This window comes from Stegostoma tigrinum, unplaced genomic scaffold, assembly GCF_030684315.1.
Source record: "Stegostoma tigrinum isolate sSteTig4 unplaced genomic scaffold, sSteTig4.hap1 scaffold_55, whole genome shotgun sequence".
NCBI lineage: Eukaryota > Metazoa > Chordata > Chondrichthyes > Orectolobiformes > Stegostomatidae > Stegostoma > Stegostoma tigrinum.
Window position 1 is genome coordinate 866642 of NW_026728483.1, and position 16572 is coordinate 883213.

The 16572-nt window shown below is 44.0% G+C and overlaps 1 pseudogene; it reads right to left on the reverse strand.

Annotated features, from left to right (window-relative positions):
• Nucleotides 1–16572, reverse strand: part of LOC132208860 (utrophin-like) — a 143409-nt pseudogene that overhangs the window by 59216 nt on the left and 67621 nt on the right.

Consider the following 16572-nt stretch of genomic DNA (forward strand, 5'->3'; position numbering starts at 1 on the left):
TTTTTGAGTCATCTACAAATTTAGCCACAGCACATTCACCTCTTCCTCCAAGTCATTAATAAACAAGCTCAAGACCTGTGGTTCCTTCAGCGTTGCCCCATTTCTTACTCACAAGCCAACCCTGGCATCTCTGTCCATTTGTCTGTTCTTTCTATAGGACATGTATCATTGGATATTTAGTTCCCAACACTTATCCCCTTACAACCTCATGTCTGTGATACCCAGAACAATACATCTGTCAATTTCAATCTGCACCACAAACTCATTCACTTGGTTTTATACACTCCCTACAATTAAATAAAAGACCTTCAGTCTGGCATTTACGGCCACCCTTCTTATCTGCTGCACCTGAATTGAGACTCCTGACTATTTCCATACTTTTTGTCCTATTACTTGCTCTGGAAACTTTGCTGAGCATTTACTAGCTTCTAACTTTTTCCATGCAACTGGACTCACCCGCTCCACACTTTTCACTTTGATGCCCTACCCCCAGACCTAGCTATGTCTTTTGCCAGGATACTTGTCCCAATATGATTCTCATCAAGCCTATGCCACCGGAACAACTCCCTCCTTCCCCATACCAATGCCAATGTCCCATGAATTCAAACACATTTCTGCCATGCCATCATTTGAACAATGCATTGACATCTTCAGTTTTGTTCACACCGTGCCAAATTGCTCAGATAAGAATCCCGAGATTATTACCTTTTGGTTCTGCCTTCTCACTCAGCACCTCAATGCTCATAATCCCTCAGCAGAACCTCTTTCCGCTTTCTTCCATATCAATGGTACCTGTGTCCACCACGATAGCTGGATTTCTACACCTCCCACTTCAAATTCCTTGGTAGCCAAGACGGAATATCCTAAACCTGGGCGCCAGGCAGGCAACACTACTTTCGAGACTCTCGATCCTAGTCACAACCAACAATGTTCATTCCGCTAACTATACTACCTCTGATTATAACTACATTTCACTTTTTATCCCCTCTTGAATGTCCCCCTGTACCACCGTGCTATAGTCAGTTTACTCATCTTCCATATACCCTGACCTCTCATCCACACAGGAAGAAAGAATCTCAAACCTGTTCGATAAGATCAAAGGCCAAGGTTCCTTCTGCACGACATCCTGGATCCTTCCACCTGCCCTGTCCTTAGTCACAGTCCCACGTCCCTGGCCACTGACCGAGCTTCAGGTAGTTAATCTAAGGTGTGTGACTGCCTCCGGAAACAGAGCATTCCCTGGTAACTCTCCCCCGCATGATTTGTTGATTGGTCGAAACTGAGATTCCAGTTCATCAACCCTGAGCTGGAGTATGGTGTCTGACCACTCCCCCGTCATGGAGGTTTAAATCATCATTGGCCCGGCATCTCCATTTCAATTACTTAAATCTTAATTTGATTTAAAAACATTAGTTTGTAGCCTGTATATATTTCACCGATTTACTTTCAATCTGAAAGTTACCGATAATAGATTCTTAAACCAGTAGCTATCACCAACCAATGAACCGGGTTCACCTTCTGGGTCCCCGCTTCTGGCTTCAATTCGCCCTGTCTCAAAAAAAAAAGCTGACCAACTATCAGGCAAAAAAAGCAAGCAAATAGCACCTCTTACCCTCTGCACTGACTTACCACATTGCCACCAAATTCCCCAAAATATCTATTCACTTGGTGCATTTCACTGTAGATGTGATCTCTCCTTCCTGGCCATGCAAAGCCTACTGATCCATAGCAATATACTACCTTCAAAACCTCAGCTCTTAGCTTATTACTTTTGAGTACATTCTCAAATGCTTGCTCAAAGTCCAAATACAACACATTTACTGGTTTTCCTCTACTAATTCTGGTTGGGACTTCCTTGAAAAACCCAAACAAATTAGCCAGACATAATTTCACTTTCGTCAGGCTATGGTGATTCTGTTTGATTAGATTCTGATTTTCCAAATGTCCTGCTATTATTTTCTTCACAGTTGATTGCCACATATTTCCAACAATTTGCCTCTCTCCTTTTTAAATAGGGATGTCACATCGGCAGTTTTCCAGCCCTCAGATGCTTCTCGAGAATCGAAACCTTTTTCAGAAATTACAATCAATGCATATACCAACTCTGAAGCTCCTTTGTTTGGAATCATAGAAAGTAAACCATCAGGGCAAAGAGTCTGATCTGCTTTTACTCCATTAGATTGTCTACTACTACTTCTGTAATGGTAGTGATGGTGTGGTAGTGATGTATTTAATTCATTACTAAAGAATACAGGGATAAGGGGATCCTTGAAGTATCTTCCACTGTGAAGACTACCCTTTCCTCATTATTGTTGTTTCTTGATTTGAAAATTAAACGGGCCATCTCAGCCTAGCATATAATTGATGGCATTACCTCGAAAACCTTCTCTGCTAAAGTGTTGAATAGATTGCTACCACCTGAAAGAAGTAATTCTTCCCCTGAATTAACAGGCAACTAATATGAAAATGTGGCCTCTGGTCATAAAATATTTCACAAATGGGAGCATTCTCTACGGATATACACTATCAAGCCTCTTAAGAATCTTAAATGCTGAAAAAATAAGATTTCTTTCAATCTTATAAATCCCATCCGCCCAACATTCCTAAGCATGGCAATCCCCTCCTCCATTTCCGAAATCAACCCAGGGAACATTAGGTGTACGGCCTCCGCAGCAGGGACCCTGTGGCCGGACACCAGTTATAAGTTACCATCCTGCTGCCCCTTCTCTACTTCTGTTTGCGATGCAGTCCTCTGTCCATCCTAATATACTACCCTTGAACCCATGGGCTGCTTTCTTTTGAGTCACCTTATGAGTTGTAATTTATCAAATGCTTTTTTGAAATCTAAACGTACTACATCAACTGGTGGACCTTCATCAGTCATGTTTGTTTCCATCTCAAAGCACTGTAGCAGGACCGCGGGGGCACATCGCCGCGAGCGGCTCAGGACCAGTGAATTCAAATATGAAATTACACGAAAGACAGCATTGAATTTAAAGCATCAAGAGAAAAGGGATTTGGAATCGAGCATTAGTTTGTGGGGATGGAGCAGCGCTTGGAATATTGAGTTCAATTCTGGTTGCTTCATTATAGGAAGGATGTGGAAGCTTTAGAGAGGGTGCAGAGGAGATTTAGCAGGATGCTGCATGGAATGGACGGCACGTCTTATGATGAAACATTGAGGGGGCGAGGACTTTTTCCATTGGAGCAAAGAAGAATGAGAGGTGACTTGATAGAGGTATGCAAGATGATGAGAGGCATAGCTGGAGTGGATAGTCAGATTTTTTTTCCCAGGGCAGAAATGACTATTACGAGGGGGAGAAATTTTAAGGTGACTGGAGGAAGGAATAGGGGAGATGTCAGAGGTAGGTTCTTTACACAGAGAGTGGCGGGTGTGTGGAATGCGCTGCTGGCAGTGGTAACGGAGTCAGATACATTTCAAGACTTTTAAACGGCTCTTGGATCGGCACATGAAGGATAGTAAAATGAAGGGTATGCAGGGTAGTTTGATCTGAGTGGGATAATAGGTCGGCATAACATCGTGGGCCGAAGGGCCTGTACTGTTCTTTGTTCTCTGTTCAGCCAAAGGTTCTTTCCTTTTGAGGAGAGGGTAATTGATTGTAGTTTTTAAAGACAGAACTGGAGGACAGAGAAAGATATCAAGGAAGGTTGCACGTTAGTGACAGTATCAACAAGTCCACAGCAGATGCACTCTGAGTAACTACACTGCTTTCAAGGCGAGAGGGCCGATGATATCAGTTAAGCCCCTCTTGTTCTTGTATTGTGTACTTCTGATATCGGCGCAAATGGACAACCTCACTCTCCTGCTAAGCTGCAGAACGAATAATGCTGCAATATTTGTCAACCCCCAAATGGGCATTGATACATTAGTAAATCTCACATCAATAAACTTACATCTCAAGGTTCTCACCTTCTAGGACTGTTTGTAGTGGTAAATAACCCAAGCGAGGATGTTTGGCAAAGTATTTCTTTGATCTGAAGTTATTTTTCAGCACCTTGGTGAAATCACGCACATCTTCACCTGATGTCTAAAAATGTAAAATAAATCAAATTTAGTTAAGAATTAATAATGAACCAATCTACTCAACTCACTCTGTAATCCATGCTATTCCTGCTAAATGTCTTTGAGGATGTAAAATTGAAGAGTCTGCAACTCTGAGGGATAAAGTCGGCTATCTTTCTGTAAGATTATGATCAAGGTTAGATATGTCTGAATGTGAGTTTCGGACAATTAAGCTTGAGTTTCATAGAGTCATACAGCATGAAAACAGATCCTTTGGTCCAACCAGCCTGTGCTGATCACAATCCCAAACTGAACTAGTTCCACCTGCCTGTGCTTGGCCCATATCTCTCCAAACATTTCTATCATCTTTCTATCTTCTGGGTACATCACCTCAGCAGATTTCTCCATCTTGTGGCCAAATACTGAAACTATCCAATTAAATAATTTCAAATGATACACAGATCCAGGATTCACATTAGTGGCCTTTCTGGTTGAATTCCTAATTATTTTAACAATAGTGCATTTTGTTGTCCAATTATGCTATGTAATCCAGTGATCCAAAATTCATCTCATTGGGTTTAATTTGTTTGTTTTTTTGTCTTGTGTCAAAGATGAGATCAATACATTGGTGAGAAATTATCTTGGTTTGGAGATTCAAAGTCACTATAGTCCCAGATGGGACCACAGGTCTGCTCTCACAGTCGAGAGAGATAACTGGAGGTGGTTGAAATTGAAGGTTACCACACCTCAGATGAGGAGAGAGGTTGAGAAGAAGATTCCTTGATTGTAACTTCAGACAGTGTCGGATCCCAGGCTGTTGGTATCACTCTGAATTACAAACCAGCCAACTGGCTCCCAGGCAAAATAGACAATCAGTTTGGGTAGAGATAAGGAACAGCAAAGGAAAGAAGTCACAGCTGTGACAGTTTCAGATTCATAGATCCCCTGACAGAAGATACAGTCCAGGATAGCATACAGTCGATAGACCAAGAAGTAATGGGATCTTGTAAGAAAGATGTTACCATAAACTGTGAGTCCAATTGGCACAGATAGCCTGGAAGATTCTTTTTTATTCACGGGATGTGGATGTTGCTGGCTAAGCCCAATTACCCTGGAGAAGGTGGTGGTGAGCTGCCTTCTTGAATAACTGCAGTCCTTAGAGTAGTGCTGTTCAGAAAGAAGCTCCAGAATCTTCACTCAATGACTATTAATGAACAGCGATATAGTTCCGAGTCAGGATGGTGTGTGGCTTGGAGGGAAACTTGCATGGGGCACTAATTATACATTACTGATGATAGAACAGATGTTGAAGGTGGTGGGTGGGGTACCAATCCAACAGGCTGCTTTGTCCATATGATTCAAGCTTCCTGAGTGTTGATGGAGCTGCACCAGTCCTGACCAGTGGAGATTACATTCCTGACTTGGGCTTTATAGATGGTGGACAGGCTTTGTGTAGGTAGGGGGCTCATTATTCACTGCAGAATTCTTAACCTCTGACCTGCTCTTGTCGTCACAATAATTACAAGTTTGGTCCAATTCAGTTTCTGGAAACCTGATAAGCCTCAGCATATTGGCAGTAAAGGAGTGTAAGTCATGGGGCAATGGTTAGATTCTCCTTAATGGTGACGTTCATTGCCCGTAAGTTGCACAGCACAACTACCACTTGCTTCTCATCACTTATGTTCCGTGGACATGGACTACTTCAGCATCTGAGGAGCTATGAGTGGTGCTGAACATGACACAATCAACTGAGAACATCCCCACGTATGGCATTCTGACGGAGGGATGGCATTTGGCATTTGATGAAACAGTTGAAGATGGTTGAGCTCAGGGCACAAATTTACGTAACCCCCGCAGTGATGCTTTGGAGTTGGGGCAACTGACTTCCAACAACCACAACCACTTCCTTTATGGTAAGGTTCCAGCCGGCAGAGGGTTTTTCACCTGATTCTTACTGACTGCAGCTTTGCGACGGCTCCTTGATGTCATATTTGGTTGAACGGCACCTTGATGTTAAGAGCAGTTATCTACCCCTCAGGATATATTCATAGAGTGCATTTGGAGTCTTAAAACTGTACCACTGGAACCAAGCAGGGATTAAGATATTTTAGACCTGGTAGTATGTTTTGAGATACAACTCATCAACCATAACATAGTACAGGATTCTCTGGATAAGAATGATCAGGATGTGGTAGAATTTTACATCAAGGACGAGGATGAGAATTTGGTCTGAAACTGTTTAATATCTTTAACTTTCATTGAAGATAACTCAGGAGTATAAAGGCAGAGTTGAACTGGGAAAATAGTTTAAAAGGTAAGACCATAGAGAAGCAATGGCAGATGTTTCAGGGGATATTTCATAACTCTGAACAAAAATATTGTCAATTTAGAATGAAAGGATGTACAGCTAGAATGCACCATGGTGCCATCTGTTGCTATCTAAGAAAGTTAAAGATAGTATAAATTGAAAGAAAGATTCGAAAATTGTGGAACTGAAACTATTTCAGATGTGAACAAAAGATGACCAAAATAATAATGAGGGAGACATTAATATAAATACAGTAAAAGCTTCCACAAATCTATAAAAAGGAAAAGAGTAAATACAGTGAATAATGGCTCATGAGAGGGTGAGACTGGGGAATTGATGATGGGAAATGAAGGTAATGGCACAAGCTTTGAACCAATATTTTCTATCTGATTTCACAGTAGAAAACATACAAAAAAAAATCAATGGGCGAAAAGTAGGGAGCGAAAGGGAGAAGGAAATCCTCAAGAAAACATTGAGGAAAACTGAGAAGACTAAGTTAATAGGTTCCCTGGACCTGAAGAATTGGATTCCAGGTACGCAAAGAGTCCAACCCAACATCGTACCATCAGAGCTTTATTTCTTTTAAAAATACTCCATAAACGTCAACCCCTAATTACTAGCTCCCATATTTATACAGCCAACTCACAATCAATTCATCCTCAATTAATACAGACATAAAGCCTGTTCCCTCACTTCATTAGTTGTCAGGCATCCCTTCAGACTAAATTAGATGATAACATGGAGGATTATAAGAGTTGACTGCAGACATTAGATTAGATTCGGTTCCCTACAGTGTGGAAACAGGTCCGTCGGACCAACAAGTCCACTTCGCCCCTTGCAGCATCCCATCCCACCCCTATAACCCACACACACCCCTGAACACTACCGGCGATTTAGCATGGCCGATCCACCTAGCCTGCACATCTTTGGACTGTGGGAGGAAATTGGTGCACATGGAGGAAACCCATGCAGACACAGGGAGTATGTGCAAACTCCGCACAGACAGTTACCCGAGGCTGGAGTCGAACCCGGGCCCCTGGCGCCGTGAGGCTGCAGAGCTAACCACTGAGTCACCGTGCTGCCCAAATGGATGTATTGGCTGTAATCTTTTCTAGATTCTTAAAAGATCCCAGCAGAACGCAGCAAGAGGCATGTACATGAAGCACAAAAATTTAGCTTCTATGCACAGCATGTATTTTAGAAGGCACGTGAGGTGCAAATCTTTATTTCAAGGAGGGGAGGAGTGAAAATCTTTCCACACAAGACTGGTGACGCCACTCAAGGTGCACAGCATACAGTTTTGGTCTATTAAGCTAGGATATGCTTACAACAGCGTTCTCAGAAATCCCCTCCCTAATCGTATTGTATCTACCGAAAGCAAATGTACTTGTAGCAGTTCAAGAAGGCAGCTCACCACTACCTTCCTAAGGGCAACTAGGGACAGATAATAAATGCTGGCCGAGCCAGTGATGCCCACATCCACAACAGAGTTTTCAAAAAAAACGTCCATATAAGTGACAGATAATGACCAGCTCCGACAAGTGAGCATCCAACCGTCCCCCCTCAACATTACCTTTGCTGAAATCCCAGCCTCAATATTTTAGCAGTTACAACTGACTCTCTGCTCCACCATCCAATCTCCCGCTTTCTCCCCCTAACTCTTGATCCCCTTACTAACCAAGAGCCTATCCAACTCATATCTTCAACAGACTCAATGACTTGGCCTTCACAGCCTTCCGCAACAATGAATTCCACAGATTCACCATCCACCGGCTGAAGAAATTCCTCATCTCAGTTCTAAAGGGTTATCCATTCGACTCTGAGGGTGTGCCCGAAGATTTAAGTCTCTCCTACTCATGGAAACATCTTCCCCACATCCATGTCTCTCCAGGCCTCTCCACATTCTCCCCTCATCCTTCTAAACTCCACCGAGTACAGACCCAGAGTCCTGAACTACTCCTCGTAAGACAAGCTCGTCATACTCAGAATGATTCTTGCCAACTTCCTCTGGACTCCCTCCAATGTCAGCAGATGGAGGGACAAATAGTAGTGAGGAAGTGGGGAAGCTGCAGAAGGACTTGGACAGGCTAGGTGAGTGGGCAAAGAACTGGCAGACTCCTTGTTTCGATATGGAGCCAAACATTGGTCACAATGTTCCAAATAGGGTCTGACCAGAGCCATATACAGCCTCAGCAGTACATTCCTGCACTTGTATTCTAGCCCTCTTGAAATGAATGCTAACATTGCATTTACATTCCTAACTGTCAACTGAACCTGCATGTTAACCTGAAGAGGACTTTGAACAAGCTTACAGTATTGGTCTATTAAGCCTATTAAGATATGCTTACAACAGCGGTTTTCAGAACGTTCATAATGTTAATTCCAGGGGTAAAAAAAGGGTTGTTTTGTGCAGATTGACCCTAGTGGCATTGTATCTATCTCGAGCAAATGTACTTGTAGCAGTTCAAGAAGGAAACTCACTAGTACCTTCTCAAAGGCAACGAGGGACAGTTGTGCTTCAGACTTCAAATGCCCTTTCTCATTTAGAAAATAATCTATGCCTCCATTTTTCCTACCAAAGCACATAACCTCACAGTGTCCCACACAGTATTCTGTCTGCCACTTCTTTGCCCACTCTCAGAGTCTATGCAAGTCCTTCTGCAACTTCCTCACTGCTATCTCTCCCTCCATCTGTCACTGTGCCAACTGTAAACTCAGCAAAAATGTCTCAGTTGCTTCATCCATATCATCAATGTATTACATGAACTATTGTGGTACCAACATTGATCCCTGTGGGACTCTACTCGTCACTAGCTGCCATCCCGAAAAAGACCCCTTTATCTACACTCTCTGCCTTCTGCCAGTCAGCCAATGCTCAATGCCAATGGCAGTAACTTGCCCAAACACTATGGGCTCTCATCTTATTTGATACCTTCTCAACAGCATTCTGGAAATCCAAACAAATCCCATTCACTGGCTCCCTTTTGTCTAACTTGCCCACTTTCTACTCAAAGAATTCTAACAGATTTGTCAGGTATAACTTCCCCTCGATGAAGCTATGCTGAATCAGCCCGATTTTGTCATTTACTTCCAAGGTCTCTGCAATCTCAACCTTAAGAACGGACTCTAAAATCTTACCAATGATTGAGGTCAGGCTAACTGACCTATAATTTCCCTTCTTCTGTCTCTCTCTTTTCTTAAGCAGGGGGGTTGCTTTAGCCATTTTCCAAACCCCCAAGATCCTCCCTATCACCACTGATTCCTGAAAGATCACCACTAATGCCTCAACAATTTCCTCAGCTATCTCCTTCAGAAGTCTACAGTACAGTCCATCTGGTCCAGGGGTGATTGGTCCACCTTCAGACTTTTCTGCTTCCCCAGCACCTTTTCCTTAGTTACGGCTATTATATTCACCACTGCCCCTAACTCTCAAAGTTCTAGTATGCGATTGGTGTTTTCCACCATGAAGTCTGATACAAAGTACCTGTTCAGTTCCTCTTCCATTTCTTCATTCCTCATACTGATTCTTCAGCCTCCTTTTCCAGTGATCTACTGTCTACTATTTAATGTTAGTTGCAATACTGGTCGAAGACCATATCACAGCTGTACTGAACGAGGGCCCCATGGAGGGCTCAAGCATTGAGGCAATATGGGTAGAACTCAGAAATAGGAAGGATGCAGTAACAATGTTGGGGCTGTACTACAGGCCTCCCTACAGCGAGCGTGAGATAGAGGTACAAATATGTAAACAGATAATGGAAAGGTGTTGGAGAAACAGGGTGGTGGTGATGGGAGATTTTAATTATCCCAACATTGACTGGGATTCACTCAGAACTAGGGGGCAAGATGGAGCAGAATTTGTAAGGTGTGTCCAGGAGGGTTTTCTAGAGCAGTGTGTGCGTAGTCCAACTCGGCAAGGGGCCATACTGGACCTGGTGTTGGGGAATGAACCTGCCTGGTGGTTGAAATTACAGCAGGGGACGACTTTGGAAATAGCGACCACAATTCCCTAAGTTTTACAATACTCATGGACAAGGATGGGAGTGGTCCTAAAGGAAGAGTTCTAAACTGGGGGAAGGCCAACTATACCAAGGTTCAGTAGCATCTGTGGAATTTAGATCGGGAGAAAATGTTTGAAGGTAAATCCACATTTGATATGTGGGAGGCTTTTAAAGAGCGGTTGATTAGTATGCAGGAGAGACATGTTCCTGTGAAAATGAGGAACAGAAAAGGCAAGATTCAGGAACCATGGATGACAGGTGAAATTGTGAGACTAGCCAAGAGGAAAAAGGAAGCATAGATTAGAGGCGACTTAAGAGAGATGAAGCTTTGGAAGAACACGGGGAATTTCGAGCGCATCTGAAACAAGGGATTAAGAGGGCGAAGAGAAGACATGAGATATTACTGGCAAGCATGGTTAAGGAAAATCCCAAAGCCTTTTATTCATATATAAAGAGCAAGAGGGTAACTAGAGAAAGGATTGGCCCACTTAAGGACAAAGAAGGAAAGTTATGCACTGAGTCAGAGAAAATGGGTGACATTCTTAACGAATACTTTGCATCGGTATTGATGAAGGGGAGGGACATGACAGATGGTGATGTGAGGGATAGACATTTGCTTACTCTAGGTCAAGTTGACACAAGGAAGGAGGAAGTGTTGGGTCTCCTAAAAGGCATTAAGGTGGGGATCTATCCCAGGTTATTGAGAGAAGCGAGACAGGAAGTAGCCGGGGCCTTAACAGATATCTTTGCAGCATCCTTAGACACGGGTGAGGTCCCGGAGGACTGGAGACTTGCTAATGTTGTCGCCTTGTTCAAGAAGGGTAGCAAGGATAATCCAGGTAATTATCGACCGGTGAGACTGACGTCAGTGGTTGGGAAGCTACTGGAGAAGGTACTGAGGGATAGGATCTATTCCCATTTGGAAGCACATCAGCTTATCAGTGATAGGCAACATGGTTTTGTGCAGGGAAGGTCATGTCTTACCAACTTTATAGAATTCTTTGACGACATGACAAAGTTGATTGAAAGGGAAAGGCTGTAGACGTTATTTACATGGACTTCAGTAAGGCGTTTGATAAGGTTCCCCATGGCAGGCTGATGGAGAAAGTCAAGTCGCATGGGATCAAGGGTGCGCTCGCTCGACGGACACAAAAAAAAAAGGGCTAGGCAACAGGAGACAGAGAGTAGTGGTAGAAAGGATTTTCTCAAATTGGACACCTGTGACCAGTGGTGTTCCACAAGGTTCTGTGCTGGGACCACTGTTGTTTGTGATATGCGTAAATGATTTGGAGGAAGGGGTTGGTCATCTGATCAGCAAGTTTGCAGATGACACTAAGATTGGTGGAGCAGCAGAAAGTGAGGGGGACTGTCAGAGATTACAGCAGAATATAAATAGACTCGAGAGTGTGGCAGATAAATGTCAGATGGAGTTCAATCCGGGCAAATGCGAGGTGATGCATTTTGGAAGATCTAATTCAAGGGTGAACTATGCAGTAAATGGTAAAGTCCTAGGGAAAATTGATGAACAGAGAGATTTGGGTGTTCAGGTCCATTGTTCCCTGAAGGTGGCAAGCCAGGTCAATAGGGTGGTCAAGAAGGCATACGGCATGCTTTCCTTCATCGGACGGGGTATTGAGGACAAGAGTTGGCAGGTCATGTACAGTTGTATGAGACTTTGGTTCAGCCACATTTAGAGTACTGTGTACATTACCAAAAGGACGTGGACGCTTTGGACAGGGTGCAGTGGAGGTTCACCAGGATGTTGCCTGGTATGGAGGATGCTAGCTATGAAGAGAGGTTGAGTAGATTAGGATTATTTTCATGAGAAAGATGGTGATTAGGGGGGACCTGATTGAGGTCTACAAAATCATGAGGGTATAGACAGGGTGGATAGCAAGAAGCTTTTTCCCCCCCAGAGTGGGGGACTCAATTACCAGGGGTCATGAGTTCAGAGTGAGAGGACGAACGTTTATGGGAGATATGTGTGGAAAGTTCTCTACACAGAGGGTGGTGGGTGCCTGGAACGCGGTGCCAGCGGAGGTGGTAGACACAGACACGTCAGTATCTTTTCAGATCTATCCGGACAGACACCTGCAACAGGTATGAGATTCTTGCTCCCTGTACGGTTGAGGGAATGGACTGTGGACAGGATGAGCCAGCTGACCATGGCACCGTGGGGCACAAGGTCATTCAAGGGGGGGGGGGAGCAAAAAGACAGGTAGGTGTTATAAGGGATTCTATAATTAGAGGGACAGATAGTATCCTGTGCAAGCCGCATCGGGAGACCCGCATGGTGTGTTGCCTGCCCGGTGCCAGGGTGCGGGACATCTCCAACCGGGTTGAAAGGATATTAGAGCGGGAGGGGGAGGATCCAGTTGTTGTGGTCCACGTTGGGACTAACGACATGGGCAAAGCTAGGGTAGAGGACCAGTTCAGGGATTATGAAACACGAGGAAAGAAATTGAAGTACAGGTCCTCAAGGGTCATAATCTCCGGATTACTGCCCAAGCCACGTGCCAATTGGAGTAGGGAAAAGAAAGTTAGGGAAGTCAACACATTGGTAAGGGATTGGTGTGGGAAAGAGGGATTTCATTTCATGGGGCATTGGCATCAGTTTTGGAACCGGGGGGATCTGTACCGTTGGGACGGTCTCCACCTGAACCGATCTGGAACCAGTGTTCTAGCGAAAAAGATAAATAGGGTGGTCAGTAGGGCTTTAAACTCGTGAGTCGGGGGGGGAAGGGAAAGTGAAAGAGACAGGGAGTATGGAGTTAAATGGAAAGATAAGCAACAGGATAGCATGAGTACAGGTGGATTTAAGCTCGAGGCAGACTAGGAATACAGCAAAAAGGAAGGATAACTTAAGACATCTTGGGATTTCCAACCTCTCTCATAATGATAAGAAAGCTAGCATTAAGACACTTCATCTAAATGCTCTTAGCATTCGCAACAAAGTAGATGAATTAACAGCACAAATCCTCTTGAATGATTATGATGTGGTAGGCATCACAGAGACATGGTTGCAGGGAGCTCAGGGCTGGCAGTTAAATATCCAAGGATTCACAACACATCAAAAAGACAGGGAGGTGGGCAGAGGGGGTGGGGTTGCCTTGTTAATTAAGAATGGAATTAGATCTACGGCACTAAACGACACAGGGTCAGAAGATGTGGAGTCTGTGTGGGTGGAATTGAGGAAACACAAGGGCAAAAAAAACTGTAATGGGAGTTTTGTACAGACCTCCTAACAGTGGTCAGGACCAGGGGCGCAAGATGCACCGAGAAATAAATAGGGCATGTCAGAAAGGCAAGGTCACGGTGATCATGGGGGACTTCAACATGCAGGTGGATTGGGTGAATAATGTTGCTGGTGGATCCAAAGAAAGAGAATTCATGGAATGTTTGCAGTATGGCTTTTTGGAACAGCTTGTGATGGACCCCACAAGGGAACAGGCTATTCTGGGCTTTGTGCTATGTAATGAACCAGACTATATAAAAGACCTTAAAGTAAGGGAACACGTAGGAGGCAGCGATCATAATACAGTAGAGTTCGGTCTGCAGTTTGAAAGAGAGAAGGCAAAATCGGATGGAATGGTATTCCAGTTAAATAAAGGTAATTACAGGGGCATGAGAGAGGAATTGATGAAAATCGACTGGAAGCAGAGCCGAGCGGGGAAGACAGTAGACCAACAATGGCAGGAGTTTATAGGTGTAATTGAGGACACAGGGCAGAGGTTCATCCCAAAGAAAACAAAGATTATCTGGGGTGGGATTAGACAGCCATGGCTGACAAAGGAAGTCAGGAAATATATCAAAGAAAAAGAGACAGCCTATAAAGTGGCCAAGAGCACTGGGAAATCAGAAGATTGGGGAGGCTACAAAAACAGACAGAGGATAACAAAGAGAGCAACAAGGAAGGAGAAGATCATATATGAAGGTAGGCTAGCTCGTAATATTAGAAATGATAGTCAAAGCTTCTTTCAATACATAAGAAACAAACGAGAGGCAAAGGTAGATATTGGGCCGCTCCAAATTGATTCAGGAAGGCCTGTGACGGGAGATAAGGAAATAGCTGAACAACTTAATAAGTACTTTGCGTCAGTCTTCACAGTGGAATACATGAGTAGTATGTCAACAATTAGGGAGAGCCAGAGGGCAGAGTTGAATACGGTAGGCATTACAAAAGAGAAAGTGCTAGAAAAGCTAAAGGGTCTAAAATTTGATAAATCTCCTGGCCCCGATGGGCTACATCCTAGAGTTCTGTGGGAGGTGGCTGAGGAAATAGCGGAGGCTTTGGTCGTGATCTTTCAAAATTCACTGGAGTCAGGGAAAGTCCCAAATGATTGGAAAATTGCTGTTGTAACCCCCTTGTTTAAGAAAGGATCAAGGCAAAAGATGGAAAATTATAGGCCGATTAGCCTAACCTTGGTAGTTGGTAAAATTCTAGAATCCATTGTCAAGGATGACATTTCTAAATTCCCGGAAGTGCAGGGTCAGATTAAAACAAGTCAGCATGGATTTAGTCAGAGGAGGTCGTGCCTATTAGAATTGTTTGAAGAGGTAACAAGTATGTTAGACCAGGGAAACCCAGTAGATGTGATCGATCTAGACTTCCAAAAGGCCTTTGATACAGTGCCTCACGGGAGGCTGCTGAACGAGGTGATGGCCCATGGTGTTTGACGTGAGCTACTGGCTTGGATTGAGGATTGGCTGTCTGACAGAAGGCAGAGAGTTGGGTTAAAAGGCTCTTTTTCGGAATGGCAACCAGTGACGAGCGGTGTCCCGCAGGGTTCAGTGTTGGGGCTACAGCTGTTCACCATTTTCATTAATGATCTGGATGAAGGGACTGGGGGCATTCTGGCGAAGTTTTCCGATGATACGAAGATAGGTGGACAGACAGGCCGTGCTGAGGAGGTGGGGAAGCTGCAGAAAGATTTAGACAGTTTGGAAGAGTGCTCCAGGAAATGGCTGATGAAATTGAATGTGAGTAAATGTGAGGTTTTGCACTTTGGAAAAAAGAATACAGGCATGGACTATTTTCTAAATGGTGAGAAAATTCGCAAATCAGAAGTGCAAAGGGATCTGGGAGTGTGGTCCAGGATTCTGTACAAGTTAACTTGAAGGTCGAGTCCATAATTAAGAAAGCAAATGTAATGTTGTCGTTTATCTCAAGACAGTTGGAATATAAAAGCAGCGATGTGCTTCTGAGGCTTTATAAGGCTCTAGTTAGACCCCATTTAGAATACTGTATCCAATTTTGAGCCCCACACCTCAGGAAGGACAGGCTAGCCCTGGTTCGTGTCCAGCGAAGATTCACACGGATGATCCCTGGAATGGTAGGTTTAACGTATGATGAACGGCGAAGGATCCTGGGATTGTCCTCGTTAGAGTTTAGAAGGTTGAGGGGAGATTTAGAAACTTACAAGATAATCTATGGTTTAGAAGGGGTGGACGCTAGGAATCCGTTAGGCGGCGAGACTAGGACACGTGGGCACAGCCTTAAAATTAGAGGGGTAAATTTAAAACTGAAATGAGACGACATTTCTTCAGCCAGAGAGTGGTGGGCTTGTGGAATTCATTGCCACAGAGTGCATGGAGGCCGGGACGTTGGATGCCTTCAAGGCAGAGATCGACAAATTCTTGATCTCGTAAGGAATCAACGGCTACGGGGAGAGTGCGGGGAGGTGGTGTTGAAATGCCCATCAGCCATGATTTAAATGGCGGAGTGGGCTTGATGGGTCGAATGGCCTTACTTCCACTCCTATGTCTTATGGTCTTATGGACAGGTACATGGATGGGCGGGGAGCAAATGGACACAGACCCTTAGGAAATAGATGGCAGGTTAGACAGAGGATCTCGATCGGCATAGGCTCGGAGGGCCGAAGGGCCTGTTCCTGCGCTGTAGTTTTCTTTATTCTCTTTATTTGTACTCTTGCCTCTCTCTTACCTTTTATAGCTGAAAGAAACTCCTGCAATTTTTTTTAATATTACCCTCATTAATATTGCCCTCATATTTCATCATCTTCCCCCTTATTACCTTTTTACCTGTCCGCTGCTAGTTTTCGAAAGGCTTCCCAATTCACTGGCTTCCCACTAACCGCAACACATTTTATGCTTTTTCTTTTGCTTTCATCCTGTCCTTGACTTATCTTGTTAGTCGTGGTTGCTGATCTTTTCCTGATCTCAACTCCACTCTCCTGCCTGCTCCCCATGGCCCTTTCTCCCTATTTTTCATCAGAAAT